The sequence below is a fragment of the Lithobates pipiens genome, unplaced genomic scaffold, assembly GCF_037356315.1.
Source record: "Lithobates pipiens isolate NorthernLeopardFrog02 unplaced genomic scaffold, aLitPip1_a1.2 Scaffold_74, whole genome shotgun sequence".
NCBI classification, from domain to species: domain Eukaryota; kingdom Metazoa; phylum Chordata; class Amphibia; order Anura; family Ranidae; genus Lithobates; species Lithobates pipiens.
In genome coordinates, this window is record NW_027507897.1 from 1,422,877 (window position 1) to 1,435,709 (window position 12,833).

Here is a 12,833-nt window from a genome sequence, read left to right on the forward strand (position 1 = left end):
AAGTGTTTGTAAACCTCAGACATGAAATATGAAGAATGCATATCCCTCTATAGCTGGGGTTGGCAACCCGTCGATCGCCACACAGTGACTGGTTGATCGACACCTCGGCTTGCCGAGCCGACTATCAGATGTGGGACTGTTTATTGGCAGCGGAAACGCCGGCCACACAGAGAACAGCCGGCGCATCAGCCGATGCGGCTTCTATAGTGCGGCAGTGTCAGGCGGAGTGATATTACCGCCCCCTCTGTATTCCTGCCTTAGCAGAGAAGCGGAGTGCAATATACCAAACAAGTAGTGTGTGCCCGAGGTGCCCGGGGAGCTGTGGGCAGACCTACCACCCCCTGGGGAGTTTCCAGACAGACGGAGCTGCTTCGGCAGTCTGTGTCTGTTCTGTCCCTGGATGCCCCCTCCTCACCCAATGGATGCTCGGGGGCATCGCACCCTTCACCCCAATTCTTCACTGCTCTCAGTTGTAGTCGGATCCAATGACCAATGGTAAAGGGCCAGTTCACACCACATGCAGTCCGGTGCATTTTTTTCTGCCTAAAAAACGCATGGATAGTAGGTTATATGCTTTTCAATGACATCGTTCACACCAGTGCTTGCATTTCCAGTGCGTTCCAGAAAAAAAATAGAACATGCTGCATTTTTCCTTCATTGGACTGTGCTGCAATACTGTAAAACGCATCAAAAATGCACTGGAACACACAGGTCCTTACGGCCAGTTCACACCATAGAAACGCAGTCCGGATGCGTTCCAGATGCTTTTCTGCATGCACGTTTTTGGTGCATTTTTAATGCAGTCCAGTGCATTTCCCTCCCATTTTTTCTTAACCCTAAATAAGGACATGTGTGTTCCAGTGCGTTTTTGATGCTTTTTACAGCATTCCAATACAGATCAGTGCAGGAAAAATGCAGCGTGTTCTACTTTTTTTTTTCTGGAACTGGAAAGCCCTGAAACTGACCGCACTGGTGTGAACTATGCCATAGGAAACCATATAACCTACTTTCCATGCGTTTTTGATGTAGGAAAAATCGCACAGGACTGCATGTGGTGTGAACTGGCCCTAAATAAGAACATATGTGTTTCAGTGCGTTTTTGGTGCATTTTACAGTGTTCCAGTTCCAGAAAAAACTTTTCCTGCACTTGACTATATTGGAACACTGTAAAACATGCCAAAAACGCACTGGAATGCAACTAAATGCACCAAAAACGCACTGAAACACACATTTAAGGTTAAGAAAAAAGAGGTAGAAAAAATGACCTGGATTGCATCAAAAACACGCATGCCGAAAAGGATCTGTAACGCATCCGAACTGCGTTTCTATGATATGAACTGGCCCTAAATACGGATATGTGTGTTTTAGTGCATTTAGGTGCATTCCAGTGTTTTTTTGTTTCTTTTTACAGTGTTCCAGTGCAGGAAAAATGCAGCGTGTTCTTCTTAACCCCTTCCCGCCGAGCGTACACAGATGTGCGTACTCGGCTTCCGGGGGTTATACCGGGATGATGCCCGCACCTGCAGGCATCATTCCGGTACCGTTTTGCAGAGCGGGCGATCGGCTATCCAACCATAACAAACGATGCGGCTAAAAGCCGCTCGGCTGTTATGCCGGAGGATTGGGAGGGGACGTCCCCCCCCCTCCCGCCGCTCTTACCGGTGCTCCCGTTCAATCAGGAGCACCGATCTCACATCCGCCGCTTCCAGCAGCTGGGGAGGGACTGGAATGAAGCAGTAAGCGGCTTCATTCCAGTCTCCTAATTGTAAACACGGAAGCGACATCATGACGTCACTTCCCGTTTACTCGGCTGCCAATGGCGCCGGTTTTAAAAAAAAATATACAGTATTCAGAATCTTCGTTTTCGGCGATCTGAATACATTGACGTGTAAAGGAGGGATGGGGGGTCTTTTAGACCCTCCATCCCTCAATAAAGAGTACCTGTCACCACCTATTACTGTCACAAGGGATGTTTACATTCCTTGTGACAGCAATAAAAGTGATCAAAATTTTTATTTTTTTTAAAAAACAATTTATTAATTTTAAAATAAATAAAAAAATAAACATTTTTTTAAAGCGCCCTCCGTCCCCGCGATACGCATACGTAAGTCGTGCCCACATATGTAAACGGTGTTCAAATCACACATGTGAGGTATCGCCGTGATCGTCAGAGCGAGAGCAATAATTCTAGCACTAGATCTCCTCTGTAACTCTAACCTGGTAACCGTAAAAAAATGTTTAAATTGTTGCCTATTGAGATTTTTTAGGTACCGTAGTTTGTCGTCATTCCACGAGTGCGTGCGATTATAAAGTGTGACATGTTTGGTCTCTCATTACTCGGCGTAACATTATCTTTCACATTGTGCAAAAAACTGGGCTAATTTTACTGTTTTTTTTTTTTTTTTAAATTCATGAAAGTGTCCCTTTTGCCAAAAAGTTGCGTTTAAAACACTGCTGCGCAAAAACCGTGTGACATAAAATATTGCAACAATCGCCGTTTTATTCTCTAGAGTCTCTGCAAAAAAAATATATATAATGTTTGGGGGTTCCAAGTTATTTTCTAACAAAAAGTATGGATTTTAACTTGTAAACACAAGATGCCAAAAATAGACTTAGTCATGAAAGGGTTAAAAACTATATAACCTACTTTACATGCGTTTTTGATTCCAGAAAAAAAATGCACTGGACTGCATGTGGCCCTAAATAAGGAAATGTAACATAAAACGCAAGGATGTGAACTATAGCCATACTGTAGTGTGTTTCTGCAAAACTAAAAACGCACTAAAAAATGCACAGGTGTGAACCAGGCCTTACTCGTGGATTGAGATTCAGGCAGCTGGGTGGATCCCAACAATATGGTCGGGATCCTTCCAGATCCTATAGCTGCTCTGCCATGTCAGCTGACAACGGGCAATAGTGCTTGTCTCCCTTCCCAGGTACTGAGCGGCTGTACAATACAGGAGTCACTCATAGCTGGTTGTTCACACCACATGCAGTCCAGTGCATTTTTTTCTACATCAAAAACGCATGGAAAGTAGTTTATATGGTTTTCTATGGCATATTTCACACCAGTGCGGTCAGTTCCGGGGCTTTCCAGTTCCAGAAAAAAAAAATGTAAGTATTGCATTTTTCCTGTACTGGAACGCGGTAAAATGCATGAAAAATGCACTGTAGTGCATCAAAAACGCACCGGATCCCATTACACTGAAAAAAAGAAAAAAAAAGCATCAGGAATGTATCCAAAAATGCACTAAAGACACACATGCAGAAACACATCCGGAACAGATCTGGAATGTGTTTTTGTGGTGTGAACGGCCCTAATTGTCCTATCTGTGAACTGAAGCCGTATGGGCAGAATTATTATTGCATGTTTCTTCTGACATGTGCTGCACAATGCTCTATTCTCTCTAATTGTCTTCATTTGCACAGTAGTGTAATAGAATCGCATTATCACGGGTCGATTGTATAAAAGCTCAGATTCAGTTTTTCTGGTGGATTTTATTCTACTATAAATGGATTCTCTTATTAACAATAGAGAGAATAACAATAGACTCTCAAATGTTTAATATTAATAATAATTTTGAATAAAAAAATGCAATGATTGTATTACTGCTTGTGTTGTAGCCAAATGATTTCATACTTGGATGTGAAGGGGACTCTGAGGCCTCGTACACACGGGTGAATGTCGGGCTCGTTCGGCCCGTGTGTACTGCAGCCAATCCGACAAGCTGTTCTTTTAGCCAGCTTCTCTGGAAGGGTTATGACTGAAAGAGGTCTGCTGAGCGACTCCCATTCAGTGCTGACCGGAGTGTTCTGGTGGGTGGGCTGTTCCCCTGGCACAACAGAATCACACAGCAGGAGAGATCGCCGTACTAACATTGCATTGATAGTACAGCGGCTCCCCCTAAATTGTCAGTTTTCTTTTTTTCTTTGTTTAGCCCGCCGCGTAGAACAAAAAAAACGATTATTGTGTAAGAGGCTTAGAAGTAGAGCTGGGCGATTTAAAAAAAAAAAACTCGATTCACGATTCAAATCAAGTTTGTTTTTTTTGGTTTTTTTTGATGGACAGTCCTGAGGAGCTGTGGGCAGGAGTTTTTAGGCGAGGCCGAGGCTCCGGCCTAGTCCTTGGCTTCCGGCCTTGTGGACTAGGCCGAAGCCATGGCCTCGCCTAAAAACTCCTGTCCGGAGCACCTCAGGACTGGCGGGTTGGTGAAAAAAAAATCTAAAACAATCAATTTGTTTTAAATTTTGAATCGATTTGACCTCTCAACTCGATTCAAGATTTAAATAGATTTTTTCCCCAGTCCTACTTAGAAGTGACACTAAACTCTGATTTTAACACCATCTTTTCAAATATGTATTCTTAACTCAAAAAATATCCTCTGTGGCTCTCAGCCCCCTCCAAATTCTTTTCTTTTATTTTTTGCTCACACATGATTGCAACTAATATAATATGCACTGCTTGTTTAAAAGAAATGGGTGTGAGAGGGAAAGGAGAGGTTGAGGAGCTCAAGGAGGATGAGGATGGTAAGGAGGCAGAGAAACACACAATGAGAGATAATTTCATGAAAAATTTCCCAGGACCATTAACTACTTAATGGCCCACCACACATTTACTGCCGCAGGGCGGCCCGGCTGCACAAAAACAACATACCTGTACTTTGTTTGCACTTCCTGGTCTGGGGCACGTGCGTGCAACCCGCTCCCACTGTGATTGGACACAGCAGGACCTAATCAGCGGGTCCGCGATCGTTCAGAGGAACAACAGAACGGTGGTTTGTAAACCAGGCAGTCCGTCGTTTTGTCACAGAAGAAGAGAGAGATGTGTGATTCCTACTAATCAGGAACACCGATCTCTCTCTATATCTAGTGTCAGCCCACACAGTAAGAAAGCACAACTAGGGAACACATTTAACCCTTTGATTGCCCCTTATGTTAACCCCTTCCGTGCCAGTGTCATTTATACAGTGACAATGCATTTTTTTAGCACTGATCACTGTATTGGTGTCGCTGGTTCCCAAAAAGTGTCACTTAGGCTGCTTTCACAGTGCAGCGGGAGCGGCGTCGGCGGTAAAGTGCCGCTATTTTTAGCGGCGCTTTACCGTTGTTTTAGCGGCGGTGTGCGGGCGCTAGCGGGGTGGTTTTAACCCCCGCTAGCGGCCGAAAAGGGGTTAAACCCGCCCGCAAAGCGCCGCTGCAGCAGCGCTTTGCCGGCGGTATTGCCGCGGTGTCCCATTGATTTCAATTGGTAGGAGCAGTGAATACACCGCTCCTTCACCGCTGCAAAGATGCGGCTAGCGGGACTTTTTTCACCGTCCTGCCAGCGCATCGCTCCAGTGTGAAAGCCCTCCGGCTTTCACACTGGAGTTAAAGGGGCCGGTTTTTTTCAGGCATTACACAGGCGCTATTTTTAGCACTGAATACCGCCCCAGTGTGAAAGCAGCCTTAGTGTCAGATTTGTCCAGCGCAATGTCGTAATCCTGCTAAAAATCGCTGATCGCCGCCATTACTAGTAAAAAAGAAAAAAGTCCCTAAATCTATCCCCTAGTTTGTAGACGTGATAACTTTTGCGCAAACCATCAATATATACTAATTGGGATTGTTTTACCAAAAATATGTAACAGGATACATATTGGCCTAAATTGATGAATGTTGTTTTTTTGATTAGATATGTTTATAGCAGAAAGTAAAAAATATTTTTTTTTTCAAAATTGTTGGTCTTTTTTTGTTTCTAGAGAAAAAAATAAAAACCGCAGAGGTGATCAAATACCACCAGAAGAAAGCTCTATGTGTGGGGGGAAAAAAGGGGCATACATTTTTTTTAGGTACAATGTCGCACAACCGCACAATTGTTAGTTAAAATAACGCAGTGCCGTATCGCAAAAAGTGGGCTGGTCATTAAGGGGGTAAATCCTTCCGGGACTGAAGTGATTAAATGGGGGATATGTATGGATTCAATTTGTTGAATAAGGAGGATATTGTTGTGACTTTAAGCCCCCTTTCACACAGGCTGTGCGATCAGGTCGGCCTGTCTGTTATTCAGGTGGATCTGATCAGACCATCCATTCACCTCTATGGAATGGTGGATGTTAGTGGACACACGTCTGCTGACATCCTCCGATATCCAATCTGATCCTGTCCACCAAATCCAGGACCACCATCCATCTGGCGGAGAGGTGGTCCGTTTTCATCCAATCTCCCCATAGAGGAGAGTGGGACTCTGAGGGGTCCGTCTCTGCACAGTGAGGTTGGTGGGTTTTGCCATTGTTTATGTCACATGGTTTTTGTGCAGCGTTTTTTCAAACGCAGCTTTTTGGGGGGGGGGGGGGGTTAGAGACTACACCTTTTTACATTTTATTGTGAAAAAACACAATACATAACCCAATTTTTTTTTTAAATATAAAAGATGATGTCACGCTGATTGGATAGATACCAAACATGTCACGTTTTAAAATTGCACACGCCCGCACAACGGCGACAAACAACATAAATTTTACTATTCATAGGCAATGCTTTAAAAGCCTTTACAGGTTACCACTTTAGATGTACAGAGGAGGTCTAGTGCTAGAATTCCTGCCCATGATCTGACATTCGCAGCGATTCCCCACGTGTGGAATGATTGTTTTGTGTGTGTTCAGGACCAACGTACGCTTTTTTTCTAATTATTTATACTATTTTATTTTGACACCATCGCTTTAATTAAATTATTTTTTTAAATCACTTATGTTGCCGTCACAATGAATGTAAACATCCTTTATGACACCAATAGGCATGTGTCAGGTATTATTATGGGGGGATCTGGGGTCCTCCTTTGCACTTAAAAGCATTCCAAATGTCAACAACAGTGGTTTTAAATGCTTGTATTATTTTTATGTTTTATTTTTATTAGTAATAGCTGTGCTCTGCGATTTTTATTTATTTTTATTTTTTATGGGACTGCGACATTGCGGTGGGCAGATTGGACACTTTTGACACATTTATGGGACCATTGGCATTTATACAGCGATCAATGTTATAAAAAAACACTGATTACTGTGTTCTTTGTGTGGGTTTCTAACTGTATGGGGGATGGGAATTACTAGAGGAGGAGACATATGGCTGTTCCGCCTTAGTAGGAACAGACGATCTGTCTCTCTTCTGACAAAATGGGGATTTGTGTGTTTACACACACAAATCCTTGTTCTGGCACTCGTGCCTGTGATCGTGCGTGGGTGGCAGCGATTTTGCCCACCGGCCACGTGCATCGGGTCCCCAGTGGTGCAGCATGCGGCCTCTTAAAGGGGATTTTGCGGTAACGAGCCACTTTTCCGACATATATGTGCGTGAGTCAGTCGGCAAGTGGTTAAGACTCCAGTAAAGTGGAAGTAATGTCATGCCATCACTTCCAGGTTACTATATACGAGACCCGATCAAAGACGATTCCAGTTTTGTCCGGGTTGCCGGCAGACGTGGCGGCTGGTCGCTTGGGCCTCCTGGTGGGACGGGCGAGCTGCGGAAGGCGGGGAGGGGGAACGTTCTCTCCGCTGCTTAGCCGCATCGGTTGTTATTACAAGGAAGGGACGGTTGGCTCTAAAAAACGGTACCGGGGTGATGTCTGCAGTTGCATATCACCCCAATATAACCACTTGAAGCCAAATGATGTACAGGTACGGGATTTGGTGGAAAGTGGTTGTAAACCCTTACAAACCACTTTTACCTACAGATAAGCCTAGATTAAGGCTCACCTGTAGGTGCAAGAAATATCTCCTAAACCGTGTGGAAAAGACAGTCACGCTGTCTACGGCGCACGCACTGTAGACAACGGCACGCAGGTATACTGAGTGCCATTTCTAGCGGCAATTGTGCCTTTAGTGGTGGCTCCCGCGATTCAACACACAATCAGCGCCGAAACCCTTTCTAGTGATTAGCGCCTGTCTTCTCTCTTTTTTTCCCCTAAAATTGCCAGTCAGACCTCTTCCCCTGCAGGATGGAATGTTGGAGGAGTTCAGTACACCATTCGAGTACAAAACATCCCCAGAAATTGAATTTACTGTGTGTGAATTTACAGGGGAAATTGTCCTTAGCTTAGTGAATGTGGTGAAAATCTGTCGAAAAATCAGTATTTATACTTTCACATGATTGGATTATGGAGGTCAACAGAGCTTCACCACATTCAGTAAGCTAAGGAGTGACACAGTGATCAGACTATTTACCTTTAGTAAATCGACCCATAGTGTTTGCAAAAGTAAAAGGTCGTTTTTTTTTTTTTTTATGGAGTAGGAAAGGGTTAAGCCCCCGTTCACACACCGAATCCAACTTTGAAATAGATTTCAAAGCTGCAGGTCATCGCAACTTCAAGTGCAAAACTGAAATCGCAAAAAATAGTGCAGGAACTTCTATTTCAAATCGGCGAGGCACCTCAAAGTCGAAGACGCACCCATTCGATCAGTTCCATTGTCAACAAGGTGCGACTTGTCATGCGATTTTGGATCTGTCAAATTCGTATGACAAGTGACAACGATGTGAATGGGTACTTAACCCATATCTGGTATTTTTTCTAAAAGTTTGCTACTAAGAAAATGTTCCCTTCATATTTTGTCTGGGAGAGGCAACAGGAAATCTCACCAAAGTGAATTGATCTCCCATCACACCCCTTACATTGCTTTGTATGGCCCCCACATGCTTGTATGCATGCCTGATAACATTGGGGATGCTCCTAATGAGACGACAGATGGTGTCTTGGGGTGTCCTGGGGTATTTCCTTCCAGATCTGGAGCAGGGCATCACTGAGCTCCTGAACAGACTGAGGTGCAACCTGGCGGTGTTGGATGGATCGAAACATAATGTCCCAGAGGTGTTCTATTGGATTTAGGTCAGGCGATTGTGGGGGCCATTCAATGGTATCAATGCCTTCATCCTCCAGGAACTGGCTGCATACTCTTGTCACATGAGGCCGGGCATTGTCATACACCAGGAGGAACCCAGAACCCACTGCACCAGCGTAGGGTCTGATAATGATTTCTGATTTCATCCTGATACCAAATGGCAGTCAGGGTGCTTGCCTGATTCTTACCCTCTGCCACCCCTGCCTGTGTCTTAACCCCTCTGCCACCCCTGCCTGTGTCTTAACCCCTCTGCCACCCCTGCCTGTGTCTTAACCCCTCTGCCACCCCTGCCTGTGTCTTAACCCCTCTGCCACCCCTGCCTGTGTCTTAACCCCTCTGCCACCTCTGCCTGTGTCTATCCCCTCTGCCACCTCTGCCTGTGTCTATCCCCTCTGCCACCTCTGCCTGTGTCTATCCCCTCTGCCACCTCTGCCTGTGTCTATCCCCTCTGCCACCCCTGCCTGTGTCTATCCCCTCTGCCACCCTTGCCTGTGTCTAAACCACCCCCCCCACACCTGCCTGTGTCTAACCTCCCCCCTGCCTGTGTCTAAACACCCCTGCCTGTGTCTAAACCCCCCGCCACCCCGCCTGTGTCTAAACCCCCCCGCCTGTGTCTAAACCCCCCCCGCTGCCCCTGCCTGTGTCTAAACCCCCCCCCCGCTGCCCCTGCCTGTGTCTAAACCCCCCCGCTGCCCCTGCCTGTGCCTAAACCCCCCGCCCCCCCTGCCTGTGTCTAAACCCCCCAACCACCATTGCATTTGATTGAACTCCCCCACCACTGTTGCATGTAAATCTTACTTCCTGATAAATTACATTTTAATTTTCATTGCCATGATATAAAATAATGGTTGTGGGGGCTTTTGGTGGGTGTGATTTTTTTGGGGGGGGGTAGGTGGGCTGGGCAGCATTTCATTCCTGGACCCAGGCAGCACAATGTCTTGGGCCAGCCCATATATGTTTTCTTTTTTTTTAAGCTGTGTACTTACCTGAATTTGCCTTAGGCTGAGTTCACACTGGCATTAAGAGCAGGTGTTTGAGAGGCGTTTTAAAAAGCCCCCCAAATGCCTATGCACAAGATACAATAGATATATAGTGCTGTTCACACTAAGCGATAGCATCCTGTTGCTTCAAAATTGAAGCCTCATGTCGAGTCAGGAGGTGTTTGAAGCCTTTTCAACGCCCCCCATTCAAGTCTATGGTAAATGCTCTGGTAGGCAGTTGCAGGGCATTAAGATTTGTTCATTTACTGTAATGGAATAGGCATTTGTGGAGCAGTTTTAACGTTCATCAAATGCTTCAAAACTGCCCAAAGGGTGTTTGGGGAGCATTTTTAACTCCTCATTAATGCTTGTAAAATGCCTGTCAAATGCCCAGACTAAAGCTCATTGATGCCGGTCTGACGCCCACACTAATGCCATACAAACTCTATAGGAGTGTTTGTTGAGCATTAGATATTTATATCAGCATCTTGCAGTCCTTATACAGCAGGTCGTCCTTCACATTTTTGTTACCACTGTGACAATCATATTATTTTGTATTTATACATGCACTGTATACTTCCTTCATAATTGTTTTGCAAGAAGTTAATGTCCATATTTTATGTCTTTAGACAGTTCTACTTCATCAGTTTGTCTTCCTGAAGAAACAGACTCTGCCCTGCAAAACGTGTCGAGAACATATTCAAGACGCTATGAGTGGAATCTTTAAAAATGTATGACGGCATTTATATAACATGTTGTATAATTGTCCTCACCTTGATTTAAAGTGTACAGTTTTGTATTATGTGTTTAACTTGGTGCCTTATTTAGGATGTTTTTACTGAACATAGACAATAAAAGTTGTTTTTTTACTTGGAGATTTTTTCTTGGTGTGGTACCATTAAAGTCCTATTGAACTTTGTGTCTTAGGGAATGCTCTCTTTATGCATGTGTAATATATTATGTATGCACTTCCTGCCCTGGAGTTGTTGGCTTCGAAACCCTGGAAATTGAGAGAGAGAGAGAAAGTCTCAGCCAAATGTCCCATCCATGCTACAAGCCAGAAGAGCATACTCGCCAACTGTCCTGGGAAATTCTCAGGATTTAGACCTTTGTCCCGGTCTTACAGTTTCCTGGGAAATGTCCCGGTCTAAATCTTTTTTCCCACTAGAGGCTGCGGCGGTGTCCTGTCAGATAGTGTCCGCATTCGCAGTACACATGACAAGCAGATTCTGAAAAGATCCGAAGATGAACGGCGCCTGTGTCGTGAGTCCAGGTTCTAGCCCCACCATCCAAGTGGAGTGGACATAGTTAGAATAAAAAAGAGCCGAGCAAAGCGAGGCCGTGCCCGAAGCGTGGCGAGCGACACAAGCCCGCAAGGGTCCCTCTAACTATGTGCAGCCCTATGTCCACTTGGATGGTGGGGCTTACACCTGGACTCATGGCGCAGGAGCCGTTCATCCTTGGAAATTTTCCGAATCTCCTTGTGCTCCATACTGTGCAAGCGCTGCGCCTGCGCAGTACACAGCGGACACTGTTCCATAGGTGGACATTTTTGGACAGAACACCGGCACTAATAAAATGTCTCTGCCGGCTGCCATTTTACTGAAGACCAGCTATCGTGAGGAAGAAAGAAGAGGCTGAACCCAGGCTCTGCCTTTTGGTTCTTCCCTTCAGCTGGTCATCTGTAATTGGGCGGAGGCCAAATCACCTGCGGCCCACACCTGAGGGGACACTTAATGTAAGGAGGGACTCCACTGGCTGGGGACACCTGATGTATAGGGGGACTCCGCTGGCTGGGGACAACTGATGTATAGGGACACTCCGCTGGCTGGGGACACCTGATGCAAAGGGGCACTCCGCTGGCTGGGGACAACTGATGTATAGGGGCACTCCGCTGGCTGGGGACACCTGATGCAAGGGGCACTCCGCTGGCTGGGGACAACTGATGTATAGGGGCACTCCGCTGGCTGGGGACAACTGATGTATAGGGGCACTCCGCTGGCTGGGGACACCTAATGTATAGGGGTACTCCGCTGGCTTGGGACAACTGATGTATAGGGGGACTCCGCCGGCTCGGGACAACTGATGTATAGGGGGACTCTGCTGGCTCGGGACAACTGGTGTATAGGGGGACTCCGCTGGCTCGGGACAACTGGTGTATAGGGGGACTCCGCTGGTTCGGTACAACTGGTGTATAGGGGGACTCCGCTGGCTTGGGACAACTGATGTATAGGGGGACTCCGCTGGCTGGGGGCACCTGATGTATAGGGGGACTCCGCTGGCTGGAGACACCTGATGTAATGAGGGAATCAAAGTTACACAAAAAAGAAAGCAAAGAACATATAAAACACACACCACAAAACGTGCTGGAAAAGCACATCAACCACAACCTGCATAGATGTGAATCTAGCCTTAGCGAAGGTTCTGGTTTTTCCCCACAGTTGTATTGCAATATCCTATTTGGGGAGGGTCATTTCTCATAACCCCCCTGAAAAGAGGGCTTCACAATTCATGTACTGACAAGAAGCCTATTGATAGGAGGAGAAAGAAGAGAGACAGAGATGAGCTCAGTCAAATCGGCCAACATTGGAGCCATGTATGACCAGCTTTAGTTAGCTCTCATAACAGACTATATAATGTTTGTTTGTTTTTGAGTCATGTCTAAAAAGAAGTATAAAAAACATGGGTCTTCCACATGCCACTTAGGCCCCTTTCACACATGCGGACAATTTTGGATGAAATACGGACATACATGCATCCCTATGACCCGATATCATCCGTCTCCGCTATGGTCCGATTCTGCAGACGGAGGAAAATCCTATTTTTCTATCCTTCTGCAGAGCGGATCGGATGAACACGGACAGACGGCCCATGTTCATCCGATCTCCCATAGAGGAGAGCGGAGATCTGACAGGGCGGTGTGCAGGGACCGCCCTGTCATCCGCCGGCTCAGCGGGGATAAACGGAGCGATCTCCGCTGAGCAAGCGG

The 12,833-nt window shown here is 45.9% G+C and overlaps 1 long non-coding RNA gene across 1 annotated transcript in view; it reads left to right on the plus strand.

The window, feature by feature from the left end:
- The window catches only part of LOC143959428 (uncharacterized), a 35,123-nt gene extending 24,480 nt beyond the window's left edge, over nucleotides 1-10,643 (plus strand). The window contains exon 2 of the long non-coding RNA XR_013270227.1: nucleotides 10,474-10,643. This is a non-coding gene — a long non-coding RNA (uncharacterized LOC143959428). The remainder of the gene's footprint in view (nucleotides 1-10,473) is intronic.
- The last annotated feature ends 2,190 nt before the right edge of the window (nucleotides 10,644-12,833 follow it).